At 31.6% G+C, this 24,360-nt stretch overlaps 1 protein-coding gene across 1 annotated transcript in view; it reads right to left on the reverse strand.

Moving 5' to 3' along the window:
* LOC129002537 (neo-calmodulin-like) overlaps positions 1-22,617 on the reverse strand; it is a 117,499-nt gene extending 94,882 nt beyond the window's left edge. Inside the window, exon 1 of the mRNA XM_054430412.1 lies at positions 22,584-22,617. The gene's annotated coding sequence lies outside the window, so the exon portion shown is untranslated. The remainder of the gene's footprint in view (positions 1-22,583) is intronic.
* Positions 22,618-24,360: the final 1,743 nt, after the last annotated feature.

A 24,360-nucleotide genomic window follows, 5' to 3' on the forward strand; every position in this document is an offset into this window, starting at 1 on the left:
ATACAACTTGGTGTTTATTATGCCTACAATTTCTTTCAGGATCATAAGATTCTTTCGTGTATCTATTCTAATTGTTTTAATACAGAAAACCCCGAACATAGTTAGCTAAACCAGGAAATATATTAATTGTTTTAATGATCCGTGTGGAAAGAAAACATATACTGTTATTTATCCCAACCATCATGGTTTGTTTAGTGTCAACGTCTAACGTCTGTATCTTCTCAGCAGTGTAACATTTGTCGACGGTCAATCGTAAAGATCGTGTTACCTTTATATAAAACATTTGTTCTACATACTTCATTAACTTTATAATTTACCTCGATAATGTATATTATGTAAACTGTATATTTTATCAAGTATTCATTAATAAAAAAAATATTCTCATTACGTTTCATAGCAATTGACAACTTTATAGTCTACACAAATTCGTTTTCTAAAACAAAATGTTTTTCCAGATAAAATGTTTGTCTAGTTTATGTCTTTTATAACCATGAATTTGTTGCAGTGTCACTAAATCTATTACTCATTATTTTATTAAGTTGAAAAATTACTAAAAAAATATAATGACAAAACTGTTTAAAAGGTGAAGTAGACTTAGTTTTAATGATGAAAATGCTATTGGTTAAATAATTTTATAAGTGCAATATACTATGGAAAAGTGCAAAGTTTTAAGGCTGCATAATCTTTTGCGAAGTATGATACAACTTATACTAAATTCCATTATAACCACTTCAAACATGTACAATTGAAAGCAACATTTGGATTGGTGCCAGAAGCTAGTACTATTAAATAAACAAGTTAATAAATTTCCTTGCGGAAACTTAACCAAGTTATATGTTAACGAAGGACCGCCTAAATGCATTCCTTAATCATTGTTTAGAATTTGTTAATTTCAAAAAATAATTATGAACACCAATGCTTTACATAAAAAATGGTGGGTATTCAACTTAACAATTTGAAATAAATATATCAATAGAATTAAACTTATTTTAATTGTTCTATTCTTGTCAAAGTTTTTTTTTATTTATTTTAGCTTGGAAACGCAATAGCTGTTTAGATGTTTTAGCTATAAATTGTATTTCATTAATCATCATGTCAACTTACCACGAATAATAGCTACTATGAATGTATAAGATATTCATTCCTTAAAAATATTGTAGTCAAATTTTAGGAAACTTAATACCTTTTATTATATAAAAAGAGTCATTGAAAGCTACGCTCTTTATTTTTATGATTTTTTACCAATCCACTTACTATCAAATAAAAATATTGATTTCTGTAAACATTTATGGTATTAAAAACTAATGTCATTAAAAGCTTATTTGACAAGGTATTCCACTGTGATGTAATAACATAAGACATTTATAGACATTTCCTCAATGCTTGGATGTGACAGGATCCTCAGATTCTTTGTATCTGCAATATTATTGGGTCAGACCTGTCCCAGGCATTACTGGTTATCTCTATGCTCAACAATAAACTGACCATGATGATTAGGTCACGTTTCAAATCTTGAATCTTGAAACTAGTTGCATAATATAAATGTAGACACATATAAATTATAATAATTAAATTTGTAAATAAAAATAATAATTTCAAAATACATAGCACTAGTTTTGTTAGATACCCCAGTTTTATAATAAGTATTGTTATTCAGAGATATAAGGTTGCTACTTTATTTCAAATTGTAATATGACAGCTGTAACAATTCAATATTTCCACTTATATTTTTCATAGATAATTTAATTTTCACCATATGTTTTTCATTTTATCTAAATGTCAATCCCTTTTCAAACCATTATATAGTAATTAATTGTCCATGCAGACCAATAGGTAATCAATTTAATACAATTTAATATAGAAATTTTCAAATAACATAATTTCATGTAAATATATAATAGCCTATAACTTTTGGAACAAAATTGCTTCAAATTCAATATAATTTTATTTAAATAACTTTTCAAAATTATAATTTAGCTCTATAGTAAATGAAATTTGTTATAATATATATGTGTGAACAGTGGCTTACAATTTTATGTGATTAAGTCAGCATTGACATATGTGAGTGCAACAATGCATCAGACCTTCATCACTTCCAATGGAGCTGAGCTAGTATGAAGATGTAAATTGGATACTACCTATTTTAATATCAAAAATATAAAAAAGTGTCTATACTTGAACCTAAATTAGTGAAATTCGATTGAAAAAGAACCGTCCTTATTACAAACATTAATAATTAAGTTAAAACATCAAGAAATTTTGCTGCGAAGGAGACATTGATTTGGTGAGATCACTCCAATAGACATTTCCCCTTTGGAAGCCATTAAAACATTTTTAGGCCTAACCTTTGGACCTTTGTACTCAAATTCAAAGTCAAGAAACTAATAGAAGCTTAATATTCAGAACTTTAATTAATCCAACCAATCTATAATTTGAACCTATTTTATATTTCAAACAAAATTGTAATTAGGCTATATAAAATCACAAGATTAAATTCAAATGCCGCTCGATCACCCCACCTGAGATAAAGATTCATGCAATAAATTATAACACCTGAACCTTTAGAACTATTGTAATAGGCTTAGCCTAAAGCTTTCATTATTAAATTCATTCCCCACTGATTGTAAACTTTATTGTGAACCCTTTATTTTCTTTTACTATCAATTTTGTATTTTAATAAATATATTTAAGTGCCGATATTGTACATGGAGTTTCCATTGTATTCTTAATTTTAAGGTTGATTACACAGCAGAAATATGTAGGTCTACTATCTATGGTACTAGTTTGTCACTTGGTCTTATGCAATAGGTAATATATTTTTTTCATAATAAGGTCAAAGGTTAGATTTGATTTATTATAAGTTCAAGTCAATGTGATTATGGACCTTGTCAAACTTGGCGAACAAAGTTGCATTTGTTCTATAACATCAATATTTCATCGGAAGAGAGATGTGTGCTTTTTAATTACGTTATTCGTATGGTGTTGGCTCTATGGTATTGGGTCTATGTATATAGTTTATTTACTATAGTAAATAATTTTAAAAAATGGGGCTATGTTTATTTAATTAATAATTTGTTTAAGAGTTGGTAACTGGTGCTATCTTTTAAGTACCGCAAACCTTTTTGAACGTAAAATCTTGGTTATAGTTTGGGCTAAGTTAAATATATTAGTATAGCATTTTTTGTATTGGTTGTGAGTGTGTTTGCATCAGATGTAAAATATTGTCAACGGACTTTATTCAACTAAAAAATTAAAAACCAATTAAATTAATGAACACGTTGTATTACTCAATGAAATAAGATTTCATTTTTGTTATGCCTGCAATAATTAAAACTATTTTTACTTATTGAGCTATTAAATAGTTATTTAGTAATTATTTTATTTATCACATTTCTTACTGCATTTACTGGTTGCAATAAGTACTCCCACAATAATCCGAGTATTAATTTCTTAGGCTGTTCCTGTAAATAAATTATTGGACCAATGTGGTTATGATATTATATACTGATTTGAATTAGTAATTTAGGTCAAGTAATGTATCTTGTTAATTTATTAAGCTAACGAATAACCATCTAGAAACAACATACATGCAAAATTAAGATTACCAACCAATAACTTTCAGTATACTTTACAAAACAGTATCATTATTACTAACAGAGAAGATTCTCAGGAAGGCTAATAACCACGCCCGAAGGGAGACATTATGCTTGCCAATAATGGCAACTCAAACAATAGACCTTGGCCCCAAGGTATAAACTGGCTGTGTTGGGTGCACACAATGCAAAACACCAACTATACCTCGTGTTATTATACCACTGACAATCGCCACTTACAATTGGTTTTATCTTCAGTTTAAAGTTTTGTTTGTTGTATTTTTGGAGTTTTGTTGTTGCTTTTTTTAATTTTTTTCATCTTGTATTGTTTAATTATCTCAAGTTTATAAAGAATTAAATTTGATAATCAATAAGGGAACATTCATTATTATCGATGATATATTTTTATGTATCGATATTTTATTTTTCGATCCGATATATCAATATTAACGAGTTGAAACATGCCAGCTGATAACTACGAAGAGTATGTATTGTTTAGTAACAAACAATAAAACAATGATATTTAAATTAAACTGTTCTAAGCTAACCTAACATAACTAACCAAAATTGCTGTACCATTTCAAAATTCCGTTTGATATTTCCCACATGCCTTCTCTGCTATCAAATAGAATTTTGAAATGGTGCAGCAAGTTTTGTTAGTTATGTTGTTAGCTTAGAAGAGTTTCATTTGTTAATCCATATATTATTTTTGCCTAAATAAGATCAGTCGTCAATTTGTAATTTAAATGTGTTTGAAGATACAAACACTGAAGGAATATGGATCGTAAAGGAAAACAAAAATATCGAATAAAATCATCGTTAATAATTAATGTTTCCTTTCAGAAAAGTACCTTAAATTTAACAGAAGATGGAAGTCCGGATAAGGTTGTGTTACAACTCAGATCAAAAACTGCAGCTAAATTGTTTTATCAACATAATTCGATTATGTCCAGAAGATGACTGTCTTTAACAAATCCAACGTGTAACACATCAACTTACCCGAAATATGACTCAGTTTTATTCCGAAGACGATTACATTTACAGAAAATGTCGATGTCGGATGCAAGTGTACATCTGTTCCCGACCTTTGTTTTGTGTTATCCTGGCAATAGTAGGCCATGTTCATTTAATTTATGTATTTTGTATTTTCTATAATACTAGGCAGTAAGATATCATAGGACACTTATATCTTATAAAACAGTCCTATTTAAAGCATTAGCAAGAGTATAGGTTCTACACCATGATAAATGTTCAATATCAAATTCTCCAAAATATATATTTTCTATTTTTACACTTTTATCTGATAAAGTCATCGACAGTGACAAGTTTTGTTTCTCTTTGTAGCCAAAGCTTTTAGGCGAGAACGAGTGCTGCGACACAGTGAACTGGTCTAGACAGGTTCTTTACAGCTAATTTTAAGTGCATCCTTTGATTTTGTCCCGTATTTATCTTCTCACGATTTTTTCCACTAAAACTCTATAAAATCTGTTCTGCCGTTGTACTTAACAATATTAACAAATATTTTGTTTTAACATGTTTGTGTTTGATGACACTAGTGTTATTTAAGTAAAATGTTTTTGTTTGAGGATTAGGATTTGACGTGTTATTGCATGCTTTGCTTTCCTCCAATATTTACAAAAACATCTAAATATTTAAAAATATACTTTCTACAACTATATACAATTGCTATCCAATACATTGTACACCGTTATACTAACAATACAATTTGACATTTTGTTTTTGAGTGTGTTTTATTTTACTATTTTTATTTTTACACAAACATATACATGTACATGTATACTGCGCGTTTTATTGGGATTTGGTAATTCAATTTAATTTACAAAATATTCTTTTAAAGTACATTATCAAACATACTGGTGGAGTGGTCTGAATTGAGTTAGTGGATTGGACTGGATTGAATTAGTGAACTGAACTGGATCGAGTAGAAAGTGATCTGGATTGAGTTAGTGGGCTGCACTGGATTAAGTTAGTGGAGTGAACTGGATCTAATTACTTGACTTTTAACTGCATCGAGTAGCAGGACTGAACTGGATCAAGTAGCTGGACCGAACTGGATCGAGTAGGTAGATTAAAAAGGATTGAGTTACTTGACTGAACTGGATTGAGTTAGTGGACTGAACTGGATCGAGTAAAAAGAGTAAACTGGATTAAGTAAGTGGACGGAACTAGATTGAGTTAGCGGACTGAACTGAATCGAGTAGGTGGAGTGAACAGCATTGAGATATCGGACTGAACTAAATTAAGTTAGTAAACTGAAATAAATCGAGTAACTGTACAGAACTGGATCGAGTAGGTGAAGTGAACTGGATTGAGTTATTGGACTGAACTGGATCGAGTAGACAAAGTGAACTTTATTAAGTAAGTGGATTGAACTGGATCAGGTTATTACACTGAACTAGTCGAGTAGAAAGTGAACTGGATTGAGTTATTGGACTGAACTGGATTGAGATATCGGGCTGAACCGGATTGAGATATTGGGCTGAACTGGATTGAGTAGCTAAACTAAAATGGATCGAGTAGGTAGAGTGAACCGGATTAGAAAAGTGGATTGAACTGGATTTTGGTAGTGGACTAAACTAGATTGAGTTAGTAAACTGCACTGGATCGAGCAAGTGAAGGGAACTGATTGAGTTAATGGACTGAACTAGATCAAGTAGACGGAGTGAACTGGATTGAGTTAGAGGACTGAACTGGATTGAGTTAGTTGACTGAACGGGATTGAGTTAGTGGATTGAACTGGATTGAGTTAGTTGACTGAACTGGGTCGTGTGAGTGGACTGGATTGGATCGAGTTAGTGGAATGAACTGGATCGAGTAGGTGGAGTGAATAGAATTGAGATATCAGACTGAACTAGATTGAGTTAGTGGACTGAACTGGATCGAGTAGGTGTACTGAACTGGATCGAGTAGGTGAACTGAACTGGATCGAGTTAGTGGACTGAACTAGATTGAGTTAGTGGACTGAACTGGATCGAGTTAGTGGACTGAATTGGATCGAGTAGGTGGGGTGAAATAGATTGAGTTGATGGACTAAAACGGAAGGAGTGATTGGGCTGAAATAGATCGAGTTATTGGACTGAACTTGATTAAGTTAGTGGACTGAACTGGATCAAGTAGGTGGAGTGAAGAGGATTGAGACATCGGACTGGACTGGATTGAAGTAGTGGACTGAACTGGATTGAGTAGCTAGACTGAAATGGATTCGAATAGTGGACTGAACCGGATTGAGGTAGTGGACTGAACTGGATCGAGTAGGTGTACTGAACTGGATCGAGTAGGTGAACTGAACTGGATCGAGTTAGTGGACTGAACTGGATCAAGTTAGTGGAATGAACTGGATCGAGTAGGTGGACTGAACTGGAATGAGTTAGTGGACTTAACTGGATTGAGTTAGTGGACTTAACTGGATCGAGTAGGTAGATTGAACTAGATTAAGTCAGTGGACTGAACTGGATTGTGTAGGTGGACTGAACTGGATTCATTTATTGGACTGGTTTGGATCGAGTTGCTGGACTGAACTAGATCGAGTAGGTGAAGTAAAATGGATATATTTACTAGACTGAACTGGGTCGAGTATGTGAAGTGAACTGGATTGAGTTAGTGGACTACTGGATTGAGTTATTGGAGTGAACTGGATCAAGTTAGTAGACTGTACTGGACCGAGTAGACGGACTGAACTAGATTGAGTTAATGGGATAATGGAACTGGATCGAGTAGGTTATTGGAAAGCTTATAAGCCTATCATACTACAATTATTAAAGTTAGATTTGCGCCATTACTATATTCATGAATTATTGAAACTGTAATACTTTCTATTATACGAACACACTTCATTAAATATGCCTTATCAATTTCAGAAAACATAAAAATACTTACATTTTGAAAGCTAAAAACCAAAATCTTTTTTTTTCGTTAACATACATTTGTTTATGAATAGTAAGTATGGAGCTTCTTAAGGAAATCTTACTCTTGGAGAGAGACATTATGCTAGCCAATAATGGTAACTTAAACAATAGACCTTGGCCCTAAAGTTGAAACTGGCTGTGTTGGGGTGCACACAATGCAAAACACCAACTAAACCTCATGTTACAATACCACGCTATTTGAAATTTGTTTGATCTTCAGATTACTGTTTTCGTCTTGTTCGTGGGTTTTGTAGTTTTTAACGAATTTCCCATAGAGACTAAGCTCTCATCGTAGGTCATCTTATAGTAATCACTCGGAACCAATTAACTTGTTCGTTTTTTAGGCCCTAGAGGCAAATAAAACCTTACAATCAAATGCATGTATATACTTACCTTTTATATAGGTGACATTTTATGAAACGTGTAAACAATGTTTACGAACGGGTTCGCGAACCAGTTTGATCGTACTATGGTAACGGTGGGTTTTTGGGGAGTTTTATGGGGTAAAAATTGGTTTTTCCCATTATTGACCCTAAAAAAACAAGATTTCACTATTTATTTCCAAACCATTTTGTAGAGCTATACAAATTAAATATTTTTGTATATCGACGTGTTGATGAATGTCTAATGGTTACGGTAATAATCCAAACATTTTAAATTTAAAATTTCCATGTTATTCTTATGGATAATAAAACATAAACTCATGGAGTTTGCTTGTTTATGGATATTATTGTAATCAAATTTGCCAATTTGGTTATTTCATTTTAGCTATCAACATTTTAATAAAAAATCACACATCAAACCTTCCTACCTAATACCTTTCTGATACCTTCCTTGTATCTAATTAGTACTAATTAATACTAGAGCTCTCGCCCCGTAGAAAACTCGACCAAAAGTATGTATTGTACAGACTTCTCTATTGTCACTTGTCTGTTGAGTCTGTTGTCTATTGAGTGGGCTCTGTAAATAAAACAATATGTGATTGGAATTTCTTCCATTTGTTTAGATTTTCTGTTAGATTAAGTTGTTATTTCGTCCCCAGCATGGCAACCCATAAGACCAATGTTAATTTATTTATATTAAATTAATTTTTGTGCTTATTTTTTAGCCTATTTTAATTAATAAAGGGATTCTGCACGCCTACAGGAAAATGTGTTTCTAACAGTATGCGTAGATTTTCCCTACGATGCATAGGAGTTGTGAAAAAAGATTTTAAAGAAACATGTTTGCCTATTAATATATAGAATAATGTTATTTAAATAAGAAAAATTTACGTCACTTTTTAAGAAATATTTTAGTAGAAATCCAGTGAGGTAAACGGAAATCAGCTTAGTCTGCAGGTTTGCTGTGGCAGGGGTATTTTTCTATTCCACTACCACGGGTTCATGTTCACATACCAATAACTAAGGGGTTTGGATACGTAACGACACCACGACCCTGTAAGCCTCAAATAAAGTAATGATTATATAGTTTGAGATTAAAACGGGCTTGAGCCTAATGTCCTAATGAATGTGAAGAAAGGACATTTGAGAAATACTGAAGACTATGATGTTGTAGTTAGGTATATTTTAGATCAAGCTTAAGTAGTTTAAACTAAATGTATCCGAAGAAAATTCAGACAATCGTTGGATAAAATAACTATCGTTAAGAACAATTAGAGAAGCTAGCACCTTTTTTAAGATGGTGGAGCCAGTCTTTCATTAAATCTAAGCCTAATAAACATGTCGTAGAATAAATAAATAGCAAAAATTCTCAAATAAATAGCATTTTGGAAAAATCCTTGCAATGAATTTAATACAATAGTTTTTGGGTTTTATAGGATATAATAATCAAGTCATTACTTAAATACAATGGTTTCTTTAATAATGACACTGGAAAATGTATGACGCCATATCAATTTAAAGAAATTGAAATAGTCTCTACACTTAATCGTTTTCTTAAACTAAACTTCGTTGCCTGATCAGGATGATAAGTGTTTCGACCTACTACGCGTCATGAAAACGATGAGAACGAGGCAAAAAATTGGTGGTGGAGGCACACAAAGAATAACAGCGAACTACTTAGATTTCAGTTGACGGGATGATTAGATTCTTTATGAGTTGCACATCAAACTAAGCATATGTTTAACTTTTTGCTTATACTTACTTGAGTTGGATCTCCGAAGACAACTTATTCAAAATGCTACGGATTGTTGTTCTTAATGAGAGGAACAACTTGATAAAATAGACGAAATCAAATCACTGAATAACCCATGGAGTATAAAGGGTTAAAGACGTATTTTGATTGTGAAATTCGTCAGAAATATAATTGAATTGTCAAAAACAGTTCGCTCTCTTGCCTACTCAACAAGCTCTTGAAGCTGCCGTTGCGTCAAGAGTCATTAAGTTTGGAAAACCATTTGAATTAAAATTTGTTTTCTATTTCACCAGATAATTCTCACTATTCTAATAATACATGAACTTTTAAAATGAGATTTAGTCCGTTTTACTTCCGGTTCCGCATTAATTAGTCCGTTTATGCAACTCTTTTATGATTCATTAAAAAAACCTCTATTTGCAGCAAATTTCAAATTGGTTGTTTTTACTAATGTTTGTAGGCCTATTCTTATAACATAGGCCTACATTTTTTATTATATTATTTGAATTTTAGTCTGTTCTAGTTTTACTCTAGAGTTAGACAAAAATAATGATTTTTGAAAGGTAAAGTTCTTTCCCGAAATAAGTATATGTTTTTTCACTGAGAGTGAGGATCTAAATAAGTGGTTGTTCATCATGTGTGTAGGGTATGCAAGAACTAAAAACATCGTCCAACAACTGCTAGGCAATGATAGTATCTCCTAAGGCACATCAGCACATGTGTCATCTTTTGTATTTTTACACGAAACCTTGAATTTTTTTCGTCAAACTGCAGAAAAAACAGCCGTTCTTAATGCATGCGTTGCGGGTCTAAAGTAGCATTTATCTCTCTATGGAGTAAAAATCAGTTGTTGTTAACAGTAGTAAATTGCAATTGTGGCAATCGTATCGATTGATTTGTTAGGTTAGGTTTTGGCCTATTGTTGTCTGTTGCTCGACATATCGAGGGTGTAATGTACTGTAACACATCGTAATAGACGAAATGATTAAATCACTTACTAAACAGCGGCTTATTTGTATTAGCAGAATTATAAACAAGCTAGAAGTCATTTTGAGAGGTTATCTTTACATTCAAATGATTTTGTTTTCTAGCTTAGTTTGTTTATTAATGCTGCAATATGATGAGAAATATACAGTAGTCCACCACACGGGCAAAAAGTTTCATTTTAACCCTCGCTCATTTTCCGACCTCGGCTTCGTCTCGAACGTTAAACTTTACCTCGGGTTTAAAAAAAATGTATTCATGCGTCATAACCTGTCAGTTAATCTTACGAAACGTTTGTTATGATTGAAAAAAAATATTCTTCAAAGTTGATATCCTTATGTATTCAAGGGTGGACGAAATGGATATTTATTAATGTCGAGAGCAGAAATGGAGAAACATCATGTATTATAGAAACATCTCAGGTTTTGTATCATCTAATACTCAGTCACACAGCAACTCAGGATTAGGGTTATGGATATTCTTTGGACAGCAAAGATATTTTTGTCTTGCAAACACATTTGTATAAGGTAAAAGCATATTATCTCAAAGAGCACTTATATTACTAGGGATCCTATCTAGTTATGGTTCTAAAATTAAAAAAAAACTGTTGATAATAGCTTAAATTTAATTACAACTAATACGAAGATTGATTCAATATTACTTGGATTGTTGGTCCCAGCGAAAGGTATATATTCATTTTATACTACTGTACTTTTGTTTACAGTAAACTTACACTTTTTTATTTACTGTGTAATACGCTTTTATTGTATATTCCTTTATAAAATAAACTACGAAAACAAACTACTCAAAAATCTGTGGGTTGTATCTTTGGTCGAATATGTTTTTTTGTATTAAAATCCCATGTTCTAGCAACACTATTGTAGTACCCTGGTAAAGTACACTCAGTATTGTTATACAACGAACAAACATAAAATAATAACACCAATTTATTGGAACATAAGGCAAGTAGGAACAGAGGTTTAATAATATAAGGTAACGCTGATAGATCTTGTGGAATACGAGTGATTAGTATCAGTCCAAACAATGCTGGTCTAAAACTCACTACCGGATATAAATTAGGCCAGTAGGGATTCTGTTATTTTTCGATGTTGATTCAGTGATATAATTGAATATTATTTTAGGGTGAATTCAAATTTAAACATATCTTAACTCGAATAGACATCCAAAAACTGATACTTGTTTGTGAAACATGATATTTAAATAATGTTTTGAGGGTTACTCACTAAGCACTTGGGAAATCTACGATATTTAAAATACCACTTTGAACCAATTTCATTAAGTGGCAAAAACCCAAACTCATGTTATTAGTTGCAGAAAAGTGCACTAAGTACCTACACAAAACACAAAGTAGTTGAAAAGACTATTCAATTTTTCAAGTACCTTGTTGTTAATTTATTTAAGTTATTTATAGCTATTTAGTTAAGTTCTTAATTTTCCCGATTACACGGAGACACTGAAAATTAAGCTCATACAAACTTTTGTAAGTTTACCTTTTTCATGTATTAGTCCATCTTTGGTCAGCAACATTAATGAACATAACTTGATTTTATTTTAGTTGAAAAGTAAATTTAACAGTTAAGTATTCTAAACGTTAATAAGTATTATAAATAAATTTAAATAACTTCTTTATCAGCATCGTACGTGTTATTAAATTGCATAAAAACAAAATATACGTCTAATAACACTTGTAATAATATATTTACACTTATACTGTTGAATCACAAGACGGTAAATACGTCTAACAGATTTAAAGATTTGAAGTGGTGATCGATTTCGATTGGACACTCCAATCATCATCAGACCCGATGGGCGAATGACAAGAACCACAATGGCGTGCTAATCGACGCGTTATATGTTTTATTAAGATATTTACAAGAAATGTTGATTATATCGATCTGTTATGAACATGTTGAGTATTTCCATAATCTTTGAGTCGAATCTTTAAAAGTCATCATAAATTATGACTGTTATTCGTTTGAAAATAACGTCTGTAATACTTAGCAAATGCTCAATTTTGAGCAACAGGGACACTAGTTTAAAATATTTTATGGATTTGTTGAATGTGTAAACCAAGAACCCAGAACAAGCAGCTTTACAAGGTCTACACAACTAAAATCAATTTCAAGTCTCTGGAGTACTTTTCTGGAACACCAACACACTGCTCCCCAAGCTGCATGCACTCAAGTTCCTTTCTCTCTCTTACCTCATAAAGCACAGAACAAATAATTGCTTATTTTCAGTAGTTATTCAGTTGGGTATCTCAGTATTGTCAAATTCATTAATTTTTATTCAATTATTTATAATTTTGCATGTGTAACGTGCAGTATTAAAACCACGTACTTCCTCAATCAATGAGGAGGTTGATGAGAAATCTTTGTAAATACACCATTAGAGTTTGTTATGTTAAAGGTTTTTATTTAGAAAGAATCCTTTGTTTGGAAATTTATGATTCTTCTACATTCAGCTTATTCTAGACGGATTTGGAGAAAACTTCACAATACCTGTAATTCACGGTCAGCACTGACGGGATAAGCTTGAATAGAATGTGATCTGAATAAGAATGAGCATTCCTAAGCAATAAGAAATATGTAAACATTTTTTCTTTAAAATATATGCATATCATATGATACCTAGTTATAATAGTAATATTATTTGTTTACACTAAATATTGCTGTACAAGTGTATGAAGACATTTTAATTTAGTTATTATAGATACTATTATTAATCCAGGGCTCGTAATGGAATGAAATCTGAGTCAAGTTGTATTTGTGGTCATACGCTAAATGCAATACGTTTCTGCATATATGTATTCTATGTATTTATGTTGCAACTTATCTTCAACAATAATACCATAACAATAACCTTTTTATTTTTATTAAATGTTAAATGTTATAAAATAATATTATTAACTTTGGATAACGCGAGAGGACTATTTAAGATTGTACATTCTACATTGTACATTGTCGAAAGTTGATTATTCTATCAAAAAACTATATAACCAAATATACATGTAATATTATATAGGAACAGAATGGTAAGTAATATAAAATATGTCAGATAGTTTTACTGTTGGGCAAGTTTATTAGATGAAATTGGATTTTTTTTTATTGCTAAACTTAATCAATTACATAACTGTTCAAACATATAGAACTCGTTTGCAGCTTGTTGTTTGATAAAAGGTATTAATGCAACCTACTATATTGCTGTGCCTTAGATTTAATAAATGTTTAATCATTGATGAGGAATAAGGGTTTTATTTTATTTTCTGTACAATACCAAATGGAATTATTGGGAAATCATGTACGAGGAACTGGAAATGGACTAGTATTATTGACTATTTCTATCACAGCAGCGTCTATTCTCCCCTTAAAAGTATGCCAAATCTTACAATCTATAATAAAATATTTAGTTTTTAAGTAATCTTTTTACCAAATAAATGTTTTGCATCAGTGTTTTAATCAACTGTCCTGTAGGTCGTTGCCAAATAGAAAAGTCCTGCAATTGACAGACCATCTGTCCTGGACAAATGCTTGGTTACCACTCTTCTTTGTTACATTACAATAACGTATTTCAATAGTGTTTCCCTCAGTAAATCACACTACAATTTTTTAAAGTTGATTGAAATATAAAGTAAGTAGTATACGAGTACAAATAATAAGGACTGAAAGACACATTTTCAGTTTATTGTCTAAGACAATAGCGTTTCATATGAAGGATTGTTTATTTTTTTATCAGGAAAAAGGTACATTTGAATATTGGGCATTAAAAACGTTTCATTATACTCATATATCAAAGTTATTTCTTCCTCCATAGTGTTTTACAGTATTTACATAAATTTAAACTCGTATTAAAATACATTTCTTTGCAAAAATAGTAGTACGATATTTTGTATTCACAGTAATAGTGTTATAGGCTATATAAGAAAATTGAGGAATTAGTAAGTTATGAAAAAGCCATTGTGTCTTCGATAAATATTTCTTACACTATAGTGTACACTATAAATATATTATTACACTAAAAGTGTGTTTCTTTACACACATGTGTGCGTGCACGCGCACACACTAGTAACGTTCCTACTAAAATAATTTTTATGGACCTTTTAAAACACCTCTGATGATGGAAAACTCTATAAACAACCTCGAACGTTCTTAGTTATGCCAAAGATTGAAGCTCAAATTTAAGTCAAAGCAACGTCCCTAAACTTATTATGTTCTGGGTGGATGTAGGCCTATTGCAAATCTTTCTTCACGGTTCAAATTTTCCATTTTAGTGAATTTTCCAGACGAGAATAAGCTTTTTTACCGTAAATTTTGTGGTAACACCTGGACTTGGAACTAATGTACTTTTTTAGTTACCCAGAGGCCAATAATAATATCTTTTATATTATACACAGATATCCGTTAGCAAAAAACTATTAATTATCCGATTTTGATATGGTTCGAAGGTGAAACACTGTGTTTATTCGAAAAATAATTTTGAACTAGTATAAGTAGAGTATGGTTGCGGGGTTTGAAGAGACAAAATGTGGTTTTCCATCGTTGACCCTCTAAACATTATTTTCGCAATTTGTCTACTCACAGTTTTGAGAGCTTAAAAACTTGTTTTAATAAATTGAAGCGGTGTTGTACTCATTGGATATAGAGAAAATGGTAAAAAATGTTAGATAAATAATTTTCATGGTATTCTTATAGAGACTGAGTCAAATGATTAAGTTTGCTTGTTTATGGATATAGTTTGATAAAATTGGGCAATGTTATTTATTTTATACTAAACGTTTCCTGTGGCAGCAACCCTAAGTACTCCTTCAACCGAATGTTATCCATGTAGGTAATAAATGTGATATGTTTAAGGAAATATTTGAGTGAAAATAGTCTACAAGTTTACTGCGTCGAGGACATTTCTCTTTGATAAAGTCATCGGCAGGGACAAGTTTTGTTTCTCTTTGTAGCCAAAGCTTTTAGGTGAGAACGAGTGCTGTGGCACAGTGAACTGGTCTAGGCAGGTTCTTTACAGTTTATTTAAGTGAGTCCTTTGATTTTGTTCAAAGTCTATCTGTTAGGTTACTTCACTGTACTTTGCTCTATGAGTTATTATAATCCATATTTTCTACCCTTATACTAACAGAAATATTTATTTGTATCATTATGCTATATGGGGTTGATGATAGTGTATTTTATGTAACCAAAACCAATTTGTTTGTAGATTGGACGTTTTAGGGCATGCTTTGGCTTTCACCAATATTTGTCTTTAAAAATAATTATACTTTCTAAAACTATATACAATTATTATCCATAACATGTTCTACTGCTGTGCAAAATAAATTTTGTATGAAAGTTTATTAATAGGGCGTTTTATAAGGTTTTGTAATAGTTATATTAAATGTACGCAAGATACTTTTAAAGTAATCAAATAATGAATTAAATTCCTCGTTGTATTGACGATAAAAATCAACACAATTTAGAAAACAAATGATTGTATAGAGTGACAATTAATTCGTACGACGACTTTATAACTCGAAAAAAGATGTCACAACCAAATTTGACATATAATTACTGGTAATTTTTTGTGTGCATGGTGATCGGGTGTCCCCTATGGGGGACGGCCCATAGAGAGGACGTTGAAAATCTAAAGCATAGGTTGATGGGTTGATATAAACATCGCATTAAAGGTTTTGTCAGATTAAAAAAATGACATTCATGACGCATTCACGTAAACAGTTTGATTGCGTGAAATGTGTTAATAAATCATCAGCATACCTTTAGTAACGTAATACGAACTTTACAATGGAAGAGTTTAACTGTCGAAGTCATTTGTATTAGATTAGAAACTTATGGTCTGCTTTTAAGTTCTACAGATTTGATATAATGATAGTAATAACACTTTAACAGTTCTGTTACATAAATGTCCAATGCGAATGTGTGGTATTGATTTTGACATCAGTTGTGAGAGGATGTGGATACATTCATTTAGCTCTCATCAAGTGACCACCACTAATCATTCGTTGTAATTGATTACATTACATACAATCTGACTTTACAGTGAACATATTACTGTTAAATTAAATTAAATTGTATACATGTTGTTTTGGTAATACGTTTAGTATTCGCTGTAACTTAAGACATTTTTTTATGAGTTTAACGGCAACCACTCTAATTATAAATTATGCATTCAACTTTTAAATATGCAGCGAAGTTGAAATAAACGTTACAAAATACACAACATGCTGATGTGTAATCGAAAACAATCATCTGAGGACCTTTGAACAGTTTAAAATGCAAGCGATTACCAAATGCATTAAATTCTCATTTTAATATGTTTCACAAAGGATTCAAAGTTAAAATATCCGATTTAATCTCTGTTCGGGCGACGAACGCCTGAGGGTATCAGATACAGCATTGTTATCTGCCAAGCACAAATGCCACTTTTACATGCAGGCGTTCGAGAGTACACGATCTTTATTTTGAAAAACTCGATGTGTGAATATAGGAGTCATACTTATAGTATAGTATTTTTTCACTATCCGAAAATATTTATTAAGTCAAGCAAGACAAAAGATTATGTTTATGTACATTATAAAAATAAATTAAAAATATAAAAGTGAACTAAATAATGCTGTAGCTTTATTTTGTAGGTTATTGTAGGTTATCATTCCTACTCTACCCCCAGGGGTTGCTATGGTATTATTTCCTGGAGCAACTCTCCAAAAGATGGGTGTATACTGTAACTGACTGAGCGCCTGACTGAATATGTTGTACAGATAATGTTGTTGTTCTGTGTATAGATATCAAAAACCTAGTGTAAGTCTGCAGTTGCCTAACTAAGTGGGATTTTGTTAATCTATTTTATTTTTTCAATCCAGCTGACTTCTCATTTACTAAACAGCTAATTTACTTTGCACAATAGCTTTTGCCTATTTCTACAGAAATAGTCCTACATCCAAAGGTAAAAGATTTACGTTTTTTTTTTATATTAATATGATATTAACAGCCATATAACACTGGTTAAAAACATTAAACTTGTATTTGTAGCGTAATAAACTCTCTAACATATTTCTTATATCTGTTGATTGCCAATTTCAGACCCGTATTCCAATACTGGGAACGTGAGATGCAATACATACCACATCGCTCCAGTACTGGGATGATTACCATTCCTGTCTCATGTTCCTTCTTTAACACGACCTAAGCTTCTTCTTCCCTTTGATGAATTGCTCACTTAGGTCAGCTTTAGTATCATCTGCTTCAATAATTTACAATATTTCAAGTAATATTTTCCATTACTATACATAGCAAAGAAATACTGCTGTATTGTTTTTGTGTTTATATATTACCATGTGTTGAAATATCAGCATAGAGTGCATCCTTGGTATCGGAGAGAGACCTTTTTTAATGACATATTCAATAGTTAGTTAATATTATTTTCAAATTAGAAACTACTGTTAAGTAAAAATCATTGTGACTTGTTTGCATAAAAATGTTTTTAAGTTGATTTTTATTTCGTTATTATTTGAAAATACTGTTAGAGCACTAAACTTTATTGTTATATTATACCCCCTTTATTCTAGGTTATTTCTGTATGTGTTGTGTCCGATTGTGTACAAATGCTAGCAGTTAGTTTCTAATGTTAGTTAATGCAAGTTATTTGTTCATAATTTCTGTTAAGTCCGTTAATCGTACATGATTGTGTATTATTAGTCATAACAAAATTTTCTCATACTTACTTTAACTTATTTGTAGTTATTTTGGATTAGTTATGGCTATGTTTGACAATTAATCTTTTTACTCGATTTGTTTATGTTAGGTTGGATTTTATCGTATTTAAAAATGCATTCACAGGTGTATTAAACATAAAAGAAAACATTTTTTCTTTAGAACAGAGGAAACTAAAAGTAAACTCTGTTTAGTAAGAACAAATATTTATAACCAGACGAAATATTAAAAATTACATGAATAGTGTTTACATAAAATACTGTGCATTTTACGTTTGCAATGCAATGTGATTGACTGCAATAATAAAATATTAATATTGTCAAATAATATACAAAAATCAACCAAATATTACAATAAACCATGAAGCAAACAAAGACATTATTATTATGTGCAACAACAGTTTTTTTTTTTTCGATAATTTGTTGTTGAGTACAATTGATTATTGATATACTAGGTCGTTTATTGTTGTTAAGTTTTTGTTAATCTTCATTGTTGTTTGAAAATGGTGTTATGGTTTTCAGTACTCATCGTTCATTGTTTGGTGTTTTTCTGTCTTTTATTCGTTAATTTGATTATTATGTTGTCATTCATTTAAGTCTTAGTTTGTATTTTTGTTTTCTGAGCGAATTCTTAGTCAAATGCATATTCTTGCATTCTTGTAAAGCATAAATCAATTAGCGTTTCTTTGTTTTCGTGCATTACACTTTTCTAGGGGGTTATGTAAAGACCCATATTAGATATTTTGATTTTTAACTATTATTCTCGAGTACACTGTAGAGGATGTTTAAATAGGTATACACATTCGAGAGTATTATACAAATAGATATATATTTTTTTAATAAATAAATATAAATAAAAATAAAATGCTTTGATTGATTAAGCGTTTTCAGTACAACTGCTTTTCAAAACTATTTTTGAATAGTTAAATAGTTTTAGAAGCAATTTAATATCATGCATGGATAATAATTAAAACCAAAACTAGAAACTGGTTTAAATGCATTAGATTCCCTAACTACTGGAAAAAAACTACAGTTTTACTATTTATAGTGAGGCATTATCAAATTTCATTATTTCGTTAGCTCAATTCCGTTTGGCTATATTATCTACTCTATTAAATTAACAAAATCTAACATGAATTCTACAACAATCAGCAAATTAAAAAACCTAATAAGTTATGTTTGGAAAAATATTCTCATCATGAAATGCGAGTTTAGTTTACTAGAACGTAAATCATTGACATATTTTCTTAATATTTTTAAGAAAATAGAAACTACTAAACAAAATTTTCATACGTGGTTTTAATGTTATAGAAATACGAGGGATTAGTGATCAAAAGAAGAAAACAATATTCAAAGTTAACAGTTGGTAGTTGATTTAACTCCTTTAAGTCAGATAAGTTGTGAGTGTATACTCAACGAACCCCAGGTATAATCTGTGTACAATGTGTATAGTACATATGCTGAGCTAGTGTGTACCCTACACTTGATTGATTATATGTCAACACTTCACATTAGTAGTAACCACGCATAGAATGGTAAAACTGGTACTTTCTGTATTGGCAGGAATCATAGTAACTTTATTACACGGGGCTTAGCTGAAAACGACCAGGTTTAATATGAAAATTCACTTTGCTAATGGAAATTCTTTCATTCTTTCAATAGAACATATTAGCTAGTGTCAGAGCCTAATCAGTGCCATTGAATCTGCACGTAGACGTGTTAAACTAAGAGTTACACCAATTCGTTGTAAACTAGCTTAACTATGTTTTACACGATTTATAATAATCGGTAATCTGGAGGCTATTATAGTTTAAATCATAGACTACACTTCTAATACGTTACTACATGGCTAATACATTAAAAAACTATCAATGTGACACTATATGTAATATAGTGTTTTCTTTTAGCGAATTTCCCTATAGGGAAGTAGCTATTACCGTACGTGGCATGGTAAGACCTAGACCCGGGACCGATTTACTTTTTCATTTTGATGTCCCCAGAGGCCAAAAACACCATTCGTTCAAATTTTTATATATGTATATATATATATATATATATATATATATACGTCCGTGAACGCGATAACTTGAGTAATTTTTGTCCGATTTTGATGAAATTTGGTTTAAAGGTGTAAAGCGGGATAAACTTGAATGAGTTCGCGAACCAGCACGATCGGACCATGGGAACGGGGCTTTACGGGGGGTTTTATGGGGTAAAAATTGGTTTTTCTCACTTTTGACCCTCAAAACACAAAATTTCCCGATTTCTCTTTAGACCTTTTTAAAGAGCTTAAAAAAACAAATAATTTAGTATATAAAAGTATTTTTGTTCGATTATTAGTAACGGAGAAAATTAAAAAAATTGTAAATTTAAAATTCCCATGTTATTCTTATGGAGAATATTGTCAAATGTTGTAGTTTGCTTGTTTATGGATATATTTTGATCAAACCTGGCAAATTTATTTATTTTGTACTAAGCTATCAATATTTTACTCAAAAACACACTTTATTAGTTTCCTTGTAGCAGCAAACCTAGGTACTCGTTAAACCTAATGTTATTAAAATATATTTAACTGAAAATCAATTCAGACAAATGGAAATTCGCTTAGTCGGCAGGTTTGCTGCGGCGGGGGTATTTAAGTATATAATTTTTATCACCCACCACCTTGTACAGTAAGTCCATCAGCTGTGCCATTCAGCTCATTTTATTTCATATTTTGTCGCAAAGTAAAAACTTATTCTCACTGTTAAAGAGGAAAATCAAACTCCCAAAGTAATTAAACACATCACTAGAATAAAGATCGAGTGGGGTGTTAAAGGGAAATTAGAATTCTATCCCAATTACGCCATTTGACAAAGCAAAGCTCTTATACCAGCTTGAAATATGGGGTAGTATTACACTGGTGAAATTTAAATTTGGGAACAGCCTTTAATAAGCTTTAGACACAATGTCAGAGTAGAAATGCGTTTTGTTACAGTTGGGCGAAAGAAAGAACTTTCCTCTAAAACTTTTTGTGAGACATTTGTGATTATAAATACTTGACTATTTATTTTTCATATTTATATTTAGGCCTATAGCTGAATATTTTTTTTCACTATTTTATTTTACCTTAAAATTAGCTCCAAATAATAAAAAAAAACTTTTCAATATGCTCAAAATAAAGTCAAGATTAGTTATTAATATAATTTGTTTATTTAATGTTAATTTATATTATTTTCATTCAATATTGCATTGATATGTCTACTAAGGTAGATTAAAAGTACAAAATATCACGGCGAAAACTCATCACCTACCACAGAAACACGGTTCAACTAACACAACTAAAATGGTCAAAACTAACACGGTAAAATTTAAATTTACAGGTTTTGAATTTATTGGTAACAATCATTTTCGATAAATGATTACCACGTATCATGCAGCTTTGTGGTCTTTGACAACATTGTTTTCCAATAGTTATGACTCGTTGACTCGTTCAGCATTGTGTGATTGGAAATTACTAACTTTGTTTTTGCGTATTATTGAAACCTTAATTTTATTGTTGGATTCCATATTAATCATGATCTGAGAAATGTTTACTAATTCGATTAGCTTATCGTCACTCCGAATTGTATGGTGTGAGAAATTCATGAAACGTATGATTTTCACCACAATATGTTCTAGAAGTCCGCTGACATGCTAAGTGTAAACAGATGGTGGCAAAGATTGGTCAAAAATGTTTAATTGAACCCCAATTGCTAGCATTTAAGTTTTAAAATTATTTTAACTATACGGAAAACTTTGAGTTTAATGTATTTTCAATCTTGCATCCAGTTGACACTTTCAAACAAGTACTATTAGCAAGAGATTTTACGTATCAACATAGCCCTAACTGATTGGTTGTACTTTTGAAAGTAAGTTCGAAATCTTAAAATGTTAGTTTTTTATTATTATATGATTCACGGACTTGTTTGAAATTCGTTTTAAAGTTGGCATAAATTCACCATCCAGTCCTGGCTCTTTTAGTTTGTAGTACACATAATATGACTGTATAGTGTGTAATAAATCATTTACTGTAAGTACAATAATGTAAAAGTCTGTGTTTGGATACTCTATGTGAAAATATTTAACCGCAGGGACTAAAACATGGGGTTCCTGGCTAGAGGTTGATGATGATTGGTTGTTGATGATAGATGATTGATGGTTTATGATTGGACACTTGCTAGCTATAGCACTCACCGGTTGAAAGGGAAGATTCTAGAGGGTGCGAGAGGAGCACAGATACTGAGCAACAGATCCTCGGCGTGCTGGGAAGTTGCCATGGTAACCGCCCAACCCGGCAACCCCACCCCTAACCAATATGTAAACCAACAATAATTGTATCCCTTTTTAGGTATTTTATCCCATTCAGAGATATTTCGAGGATGATAAAAAACTTGTTAGACATATTATTTATTCATTGGTTTAAGTATTTATCTTTAAAGATATAACATTTTAATTACCTACATTATTTTCTTTGTTGAAAGTCAATTACAAACCTTTGTGGGTATCGTATCCATTGAAAACTGAATACAGTTGTCCCTGCTTGTTAGGGTTCTTTTTGGCCCTGGATATGGAACAACATTTACTTAGTACTTTAGGAACTTCATCCAAAAACAAACTCCCTAAAGTCTTCGCGTTGTATAAGAACTATCCAATACTAAAGACCAAAAAGTTAGTTTACTATTCTAACACATGATTTTTCATTTAAATGTAATTTTACTGTAACAAAACACTTTCTAGTAATCGTGCAAAACACTCATAACAGTTAGTATCGTACACTTAACTAAAAGTTTTTTCCTTCCAAACTTTTAAAAACTTTTACTCCACCCACTCAAAGGTGTTTAAGGTTTGTATAGCCCTCCCTCCCAACATCTCGTTTAACTCTCGTGAAATGTCTTGCCGGTTCTCCTGTGAAGGACATCCTGCCGAAGGCAGAGTATATTACACAGATACTGTGGGTTTTGAGGACCTAACAACAGGTCAGAGGTCTATTATACATACGGTTCCCATGGGGAGTAAACTTAGGGCCTCTCTAAAAGATGACGCGTTATCACGCCGGCTGATACAGAACACAAATCGCACAGTGCTGTTCTGAATTTTTTGAATTCTTCTCATATTCTCTTTTAAGATACAAATGCCGTATGCAGGTTGCCAGTATTTAAATAATGGTAGAGTCAGTGATTGCACTATTTCAACCTTTGCTGCTTCTGGCAATAACCCTCTCTATCTATGCAATCCACTCAACCTGCCAATGGCACGCCGGATTGTCAGATTGATGTGGTCAAAAACGAAAGCTCTCTGTCTAGAGTGACGCTCAGATCCTTTACTTTGTCACTTGGGGGGAGTGAAAAAGCCCTTTAATATAATGGCTCACTCAAGGATTGTATAGTTTGCTATGTGGATTGTACTGAATGTATCACATTCAATGTGACTCCGTTCTACAGGGACATAGACGGCATGTAAGTCATCACTGATACTGCCGATGGCAAAGTCGGCTACATCTAGCCTGTAGGACAGATGCCCCATCTTTAGTTTTTAAGGGATCATCAGGCTTATTGATTAAAGCAGGTACTACTGACGCTTTAACTAAGGTGTTGATATAGTCCGCAAATTTGTCGAAAGGCAGCTTACTATAGGACCTTTGAGAAGGCAGTATTCAGATTGCTCTTAACTGTTTCATACTTTTTGTGTTCACAGTTTTAGGGAATGGTCTTATAATATTTTTTAACATTCTGGAGAACATCCCTTATATAAGTAATTAATTAGTTCATGAAATGTTTAATGGCCTTTATCGATAGGGACATACACGTTTCTCTCCTGCATTTGAAGGCACATTTTACACTAGGTATTTGCTTTACTTTTAAATTTTTTTTTCAGTAAATGTGGTTTAAAATTAGTTCGAATAAAAAGACTTGTATAGAATTAAACATTGAAACTAACAATGTTGTAACACAGAAACAGTGCTTAACACTTC

This window comes from Macrosteles quadrilineatus, unplaced genomic scaffold (assembly GCF_028750875.1).
Source record: "Macrosteles quadrilineatus isolate MER2022 unplaced genomic scaffold, UCM_ALF_1.0 Scaffold_9__3_contigs__length_116548681, whole genome shotgun sequence".
In the NCBI taxonomy this organism is placed as follows: domain Eukaryota; kingdom Metazoa; phylum Arthropoda; class Insecta; order Hemiptera; family Cicadellidae; genus Macrosteles; species Macrosteles quadrilineatus.